This window comes from Nicotiana tabacum, chromosome 1 (genome assembly GCF_000715075.1).
Source record: "Nicotiana tabacum cultivar K326 chromosome 1, ASM71507v2, whole genome shotgun sequence".
Classification (NCBI taxonomy): Eukaryota; Viridiplantae; Streptophyta; class Magnoliopsida; order Solanales; family Solanaceae; genus Nicotiana; species Nicotiana tabacum.
This window is the reverse complement of record NC_134080.1, coordinates 135,013,686-135,020,159: the sequence shown is the minus strand read 5'-3', so window position 1 is coordinate 135,020,159 and position 6,474 is coordinate 135,013,686. Positions and strand designations below refer to the sequence as shown.

General features: G+C 32.9%; 1 long non-coding RNA gene across 2 annotated transcripts; it reads left to right on the top strand.

Moving 5' to 3' along the window:
* Positions 1-307: 307 nt before the first annotated feature.
* LOC107815504 (uncharacterized) lies at positions 308-3,494 on the top strand. 2 transcript variants are annotated; one of them, XR_012709485.1, is made up of 3 exons: positions 308-441; positions 2,706-3,021; positions 3,110-3,494. It is a non-coding gene; the product is annotated as an uncharacterized LOC107815504 (long non-coding RNA). The 2 variants fall into 2 exon arrangements; XR_012709486.1 differs by having other exon boundaries at positions 3,107-3,494.
* The last annotated feature ends 2,980 nt before the right edge of the window (positions 3,495-6,474 follow it).

Here is a 6,474-nt window from a genome sequence, read left to right as displayed (position 1 = left end):
TTGTTGTTGTTGTTATACTACTTTGGATACTACATTAGATGCTACATTGGATGCCCATGTTGTGAATAACTTAAAGATTAAATTTCTTACTTTATGTCCATCATCTTTACTTTTTATGCCTATAAAAGGCCATGTAATTGTAATGAAAAAATACACCAAAGTAAAAGAAGAAAACACTTCTCCCTTCTTTCTATTTCTTCTTATCTACATTTTACTACACTACTTTTATTTTATTAGAGGCGCTAAATTTTCCCGCTCTTTTTTTGCAACCCGCAATCAGCCCACGCACCCCCTCAACTCTCCCCCCCCCCCCAAAAAAAAAAAACGAAAGAGTACAGTTACGTAAAGCAGAGAGCTAGTATCTCAAAAATTGAACACTTCAAAGAATTACAATTTGGGTTCTTCTCTGCAACCTAGGGTTTCAATCTCCTTCTCGTCAAGGTAAGCTCTAAACTTGCAGTCAATTATTTTGTTCAAACATGTGTATAAGTTGTCGAAAGAATGACTTATTTTGTCCAAATTTGGATTGAAGTTGTTGAAAGATCAATCTCTTAAAATTATGTTTATTTTTATACCAATTATAGTGTGCTGCCAAATTTGCATATTAGTTGTTGAAGGAATGTCTAAATCACCCGTCAGAGCCTTATTCATCATAGGATTTACTGGAAATCATTGGAAATTTCTTTAATCCTTGTTGCATATATTCATTAGAGTTGATTCTTAAACATCTATACGGAGTTATTGAAGGGTGCTTTGTAAGGATTAATTATTTTTGTGGTTTGAAATTGGGCATATTTTTATGTTATCAGTTCTCTCTCTGTTTTTCAAATACTGGGTTGCATCTTATAATTACATATGCTCCAAACTTATAATTATATGTAGGTTTTATGACATTACTGATGAATTCGCAGAAGTTGGTTCTTTATTTTCATTGAAAATTGCTCGTTATAGGTCAATTATGTGTATTCGTCTTGTAGAGCATTATGTTTTGGAACTGGGTTTGATTGCATATTATTATTGGAACAAAAGGCTTCTCAATATCTGGGCATGATTGTATTGTAAAATTTTCTTGTGAAATAAGAATTCTCTAACTTTCTCCTTAATTATATTATCTGCAGACAAAAAAAAAAAAATCATTTTTTGGGTTTGGCATGCTCAGTATTTGCCTTTCTATGTAATCAAAAGGACAATGATGGTTTGGTTAGGATATTTGTAAGATTAAAAAGGTTACACCTACAGTAAGATCATTTATATTAGCTCCACCTTACGAAAGCAATCAAATTATGGCCAAATCCCTTGTTTCCTCATCTCTTGATGGACTTACTTCATCTGACATTCCCACATTGTATGAATTAATTGGAGTAGTTCGTTTTTTGGATTTTCTTGTTTTTTAGCGATCTTCTTTTTAACTTTCTAGTTCTTCTCTTATTATACTGTGAAAGAATCAGACAATTATGTAGAGCTCATCATGATCACGTTTGTTTCCTGTACTATAAAGCAAATGGTACTAATTTTTATAAGAGTAGAATTGTATGTGTTTAGAAAAATGCTCCTGTCAAATTAATTCCTGAAGTGGGATCCCCTCTGCCTCCACATAAAAAAAGACACCCTCATTCAAACATAATTTTTAATAGTTACAAGCTTTAGTTGCTGCATTTAAGTATTTCAACTGAAAATATAGTTGTCTATGAAATTTAGCCAAAGACTTTAGTTGCCTTTCTATTTTAAATAAGATTATATTGTAGGAGAAGTCTACATTATGGTGTGCAAAAGAGATACATTTTTGAGGCAAAATTAGGAGAAATACAGTTCCATTAGAAACCACACAAGTATCTGGATCATCACTATCGTCATATCGACAAAGCTAAGGCACTAGTAGTTGTTCTTTTTTTTTCATCTTCATGTGCCTGCTAATGTGGTAATTGTATCGTAGAACAATTGTTTGGTGATTTCTCTTTGCTGCCTTTAGTTTTAGCTGTTAGGAACTAGTTCTGGCTATTTTCCATTTTCATTATCTAGTTATTTATGATTGATCAATTTGAAAGCTGAAAAATATATAAATTTGTCTTTGCTGTAAAAAATATTCTTTTTGTTTCATTTAGTATAATGGTTTGGGTTGGGCTAGTGTACTTGGATGTTTGAGACACCATTGTGCTTCTTTTAAAAAAGATTGGTCTGTATTTTTTGCTATTTCTGCACTTAATGGCAATATCTAAAAGTTTTTTAATTAGAAAAAATAAGGAATAACACACAGTACCCTATAGCTGTAATAGCATGAAAGGGAAAGGTCTTTAAAACCCATTGAGTTGTTGCTTATTAACCGAATATATATATGCACTTATGATAAAATTATCTTGCTAACTATCTGTATCTCTAAGTTTCTATGTGTTTTTTGTTTCTGCTAATTTTCTCCAACTATGTTCATTGCCTTCCAGCCTTCGAACTTATTTTCAAGCCATTCACATAAAGATGATTCATCTGAAGAAGCATCTTCCAAGATCAAAGTTCGTCGAAATATAAAACTTATTTGCATATTGTATCTTTCAGATATTATTTTTAGTTAATACATTTAGGTCGGAATGTTCTCTCATGTCTCAAATATAGTCAATGTGCTAGTTGGCATCTCTTTTCTTATTGACAACTTGCTGAAATTTTTTTCTTGTTGCGGTAGCTTAATAATACTCTTCTTTCTTTTGTTGTATTAGGTTGACATGAATCCATCAAAATCTCGAAAATTTGAAATGCAATCAACTTCGAAGACTATTAAGCATTCATACGTTGCACCAGGTGCCTTAGCAATGGGACGAGGGCAAAGCTTTAGATCTTTGGGTTCGGTAAGGATGAATGCTGAACAGAGACTCCCGATTGGAAATAGCAAAAATCGTAATGCAGCAGCTTCTTATCTGAATGAGCTAGCTCAGAATACGAATCTTGCACCTCCTGGTTTTGATCCACTAGAAGATGATGTTTCCCTCCCTCAAGAAGTTGAAGTGATGCAAGACACTCAAAGAAGCAAAATAAGTATTTTTCTGTCTCGATTTATAATATTTTTTTGTTGTTATTGGACTGGTCCTTTCTTTTGTGATTAACTTAAATTTGAAAGTAGCAGGTCCATGTGAATCTGAAAACGCAAAAAAGGTGAGAAGAAATAACAGATGTAAAAATGTTCGAGGACTCAAAGTTGGAGAAAAGTTGAGCGTCACTTTCTACCACAATCGAGTTGTTGGGAAGCATTCAGCTACATTTGTGAGACACTTAGGTATATTAGTTCGTGATCGTAATATGTGTCCACTGCGCGTACACTCCTAGGCGAATATCGAAGAATATAAGCTGGACCACATGTGGGAAGCTGTTACTTTAAGAATTTAAAGTATTACTTTGTTGTTTTGCCTTTTTCTTTTCTTCTTTCACAAATGAAAAGAAAATTAATTTTGAACCTTGTAATCTTACATAATAATAAATAAAGTTTAAAGAAAGTTAGCTCTTTATTTGTTTATCTTGCCCTTCTTTCTTTTCTTCGATTTTTAGATAGTAAAAAAGTACTTGTGAGTTTACATCATTGCATCTGCTTTTCTTTTCTAGTTTGTAAGAGTTCGAAATGAAAATTAAATGGATCGAAACTAATAGTTTTTTGTTCTTTCCAGAAAAAACTCCCAACATCCTAATTCTTCCGTATAATAAACTGAGAAAAACATTCATTTCTCTTTAGCAAAAGTTTCTCAACAATGATATCTTTTCCTATACTCTTTATTGCATTTCTTCTCATCATCAAAGATAGGAAGAAAGACTTCACCGTAATGTTCTTTTGCTGATAATGTATTTTTCAAGCTATTAAACTCATGCATCTTTTTAAGTTTACACTTGAATTTATTTCCATTTTTATCACTATTTTTCTTGTAAATGAATGAAGAATCTCACAAAACCGGAAACTATAGAAAACTGGAAATAAATTGTAGACTTTGTACTAATTTGTATTTGTTGAATCTTGTAAACTTGTTGAAACTACAATTGTTAATATGTTAGTTTAAAGTTCAGTCAATGATTAAGGATATCATCCGTAGATCTGTTCCATTTTGAGTAATAATTAACATCCAAAATAAGATGTTTCCTCCTAATAAAAGCATTTTCTAGAGATGGAAATCTGCAAATGTAAAGAACACATCTATAAACTATATTGATGAATCTGCTCCCTTCTCCTGTTGGCTTGGGAAAGTTAATACAAGATCCAATTATATATGATGTCGAGCATGTTTTCTTATTTACAAATAATGATGTCAAGCTTTTTTTTCCATATTTAATAATCAAATCATCTTAAGAGATGAATTAATTTGTCACTAGTAACTCTCAAATGTTTAATTTAATATTGTTGGTTAAATTTTTCTTTTTTGTTTAGTTAAAACTCTTTAAGTTTTATGTTTGATGATATTCTTAGAATATTATAGGATAAATTTGATAGTGCTGACATAAATGGTCAAAGAGATCATGTCTTGAAACATATGAGAAGGTTATGGAATAATTGGAGGGGATCATTGCACATGCTTGTGAAATCTAAGTCATTGCGCGATGTTCTAAAGGATGTGCCAGAGGGAGTCGGCAAGAGTGATTGGGAATGGTTGGTTAAGGAGCACTTCTTATCTGAAAATTTTAAGGTTTGACTTCATAACAATTTATATCATCTTAGTTTTTTAAGCGGCCGACCGTCCCTTCTATGATATGTTGTTATTATAGGAAAGAAGTACAAGAAACTCAATGAATAAGTCTAAGTTGATATGCCTCATCGTACGGGTAGCAAGCCTATCAGAGAGATTATTTATGAACTCGTAAGTAAATCGTGTTATTGTGTTAAGAAACTCCATCTTTCTTTAAATGATTTGTTTGACTTGTTTATTCAAACGCGAAGGGAGGCAAAGATGGTAATCCACCAGATATGGCAACTGTTTTCTTTGAGACTCATAAGAAGGACGATAAGCTTGTCGAAGTTGAAACCAATGAAAAATATGTATGTTTATTGATAAATTATTTTTTTACCCCTACCTTTGACTAAAAACATTGCATTATCTCAAAGCTGTTATAAATATATTATATTATGGATGTTCATTTAGTACTCCGTTGTAAATAAGCTTCCTGAAGAAGCTTATCCATATGGGATTCCACCATAAATATGTTTATCTATTTAAGTACTCTATTGGAAATAAGCTTCCTGAAGAAGCTTATCACTTCGATACCAGGTTATGGATAAACATTACCCTCGGTAGAAGATTATCCATACCGGGTATAATAAGCTTATCCTTTCAGTACCCAGTTATGGATAAACATTACCCTCGGTAGAAGATTATCCATACCGGGTATAATAAGCTTATCCTTTCAGTACCCAGTTATGGATAAATATTATCCCCGGTAGAAGATTATCCATACCGGGTATAATAAGCTTATCCTTTTAGTACCCAGTTATGGATAAACATTACCCTCGGTAGAAGATTATCCATATCAGATATAATAAGTTTATCCTTTCAGTACTCCGTTATGGATAAACATTGCTCTCAGTAGAAGATTATCCATATCTGGTATAGTAGCAGCTTACACAGCAGCTTCCTTTCTTCTATAAATAGAAGAGATTTCAGTTCATTATGTACATCAGTTTGAATTCGAATAATATATCAGTTTCTCTCTATACTTGTCTTTACTTTATAGTCTTTATTTTATAACACGTTATCAGCACGAGACTCTGCCATCTCGAGCAAATATTTTGAGAGTATCTGAGGTAAGAACTTTCTTTTCCTAAATAATGTCAAATCTTTCTAAACTTGAATTTGTAGCCCTGGATATATCGGGCAAAAGCTACATGTCTTGGGTGCTTGATGCTGAAATTCATCTTGATGCGATGGGTCTGGCAGACACCATCAAAGACAAAAATCAGGCATCAAACCAAGACCGTGCCAAAGCAATGATATTCCTACGCCATCACCTTGATGAGGGCCTAAAAATGGAATATCTTACTGTTAAAGATCTAGTCATACTGTGGAATAATTTGAAAGATAGATATGACCACCTGAAGATGGTCGTTCTTCCACAAACACGATATGATTGGACTCATCTAAGGCTACAAGATTAAATCTATCAGTGAGTATAATTCTACTATGTTCAGAATTATTTCCCAATTGAAGTTATGTGGTGATAATATTACTGATCATGATATGTTGGAGAAAACTTTCACCACTTTTCATGCCTCGAATATGCTCATGCAGCAGCAATATCGAGAGATGAGATTTAAAAAGTATTCTGAACTTATCTCACATCTTCTTATAGCCGAGCAATATAATGAGCTATTAATGAAAAATCATGAAAGCCGACCTACTGGTTCTTGTCCATTCCCTGAAGTGAATGAGACGAACTTCCACCAGGCTAAACGTGGAAAAGGTCGTGGCCCCAATCGTGGTCATGGTCGTGATCGAGAAAGAAACTCTAATCATGGTA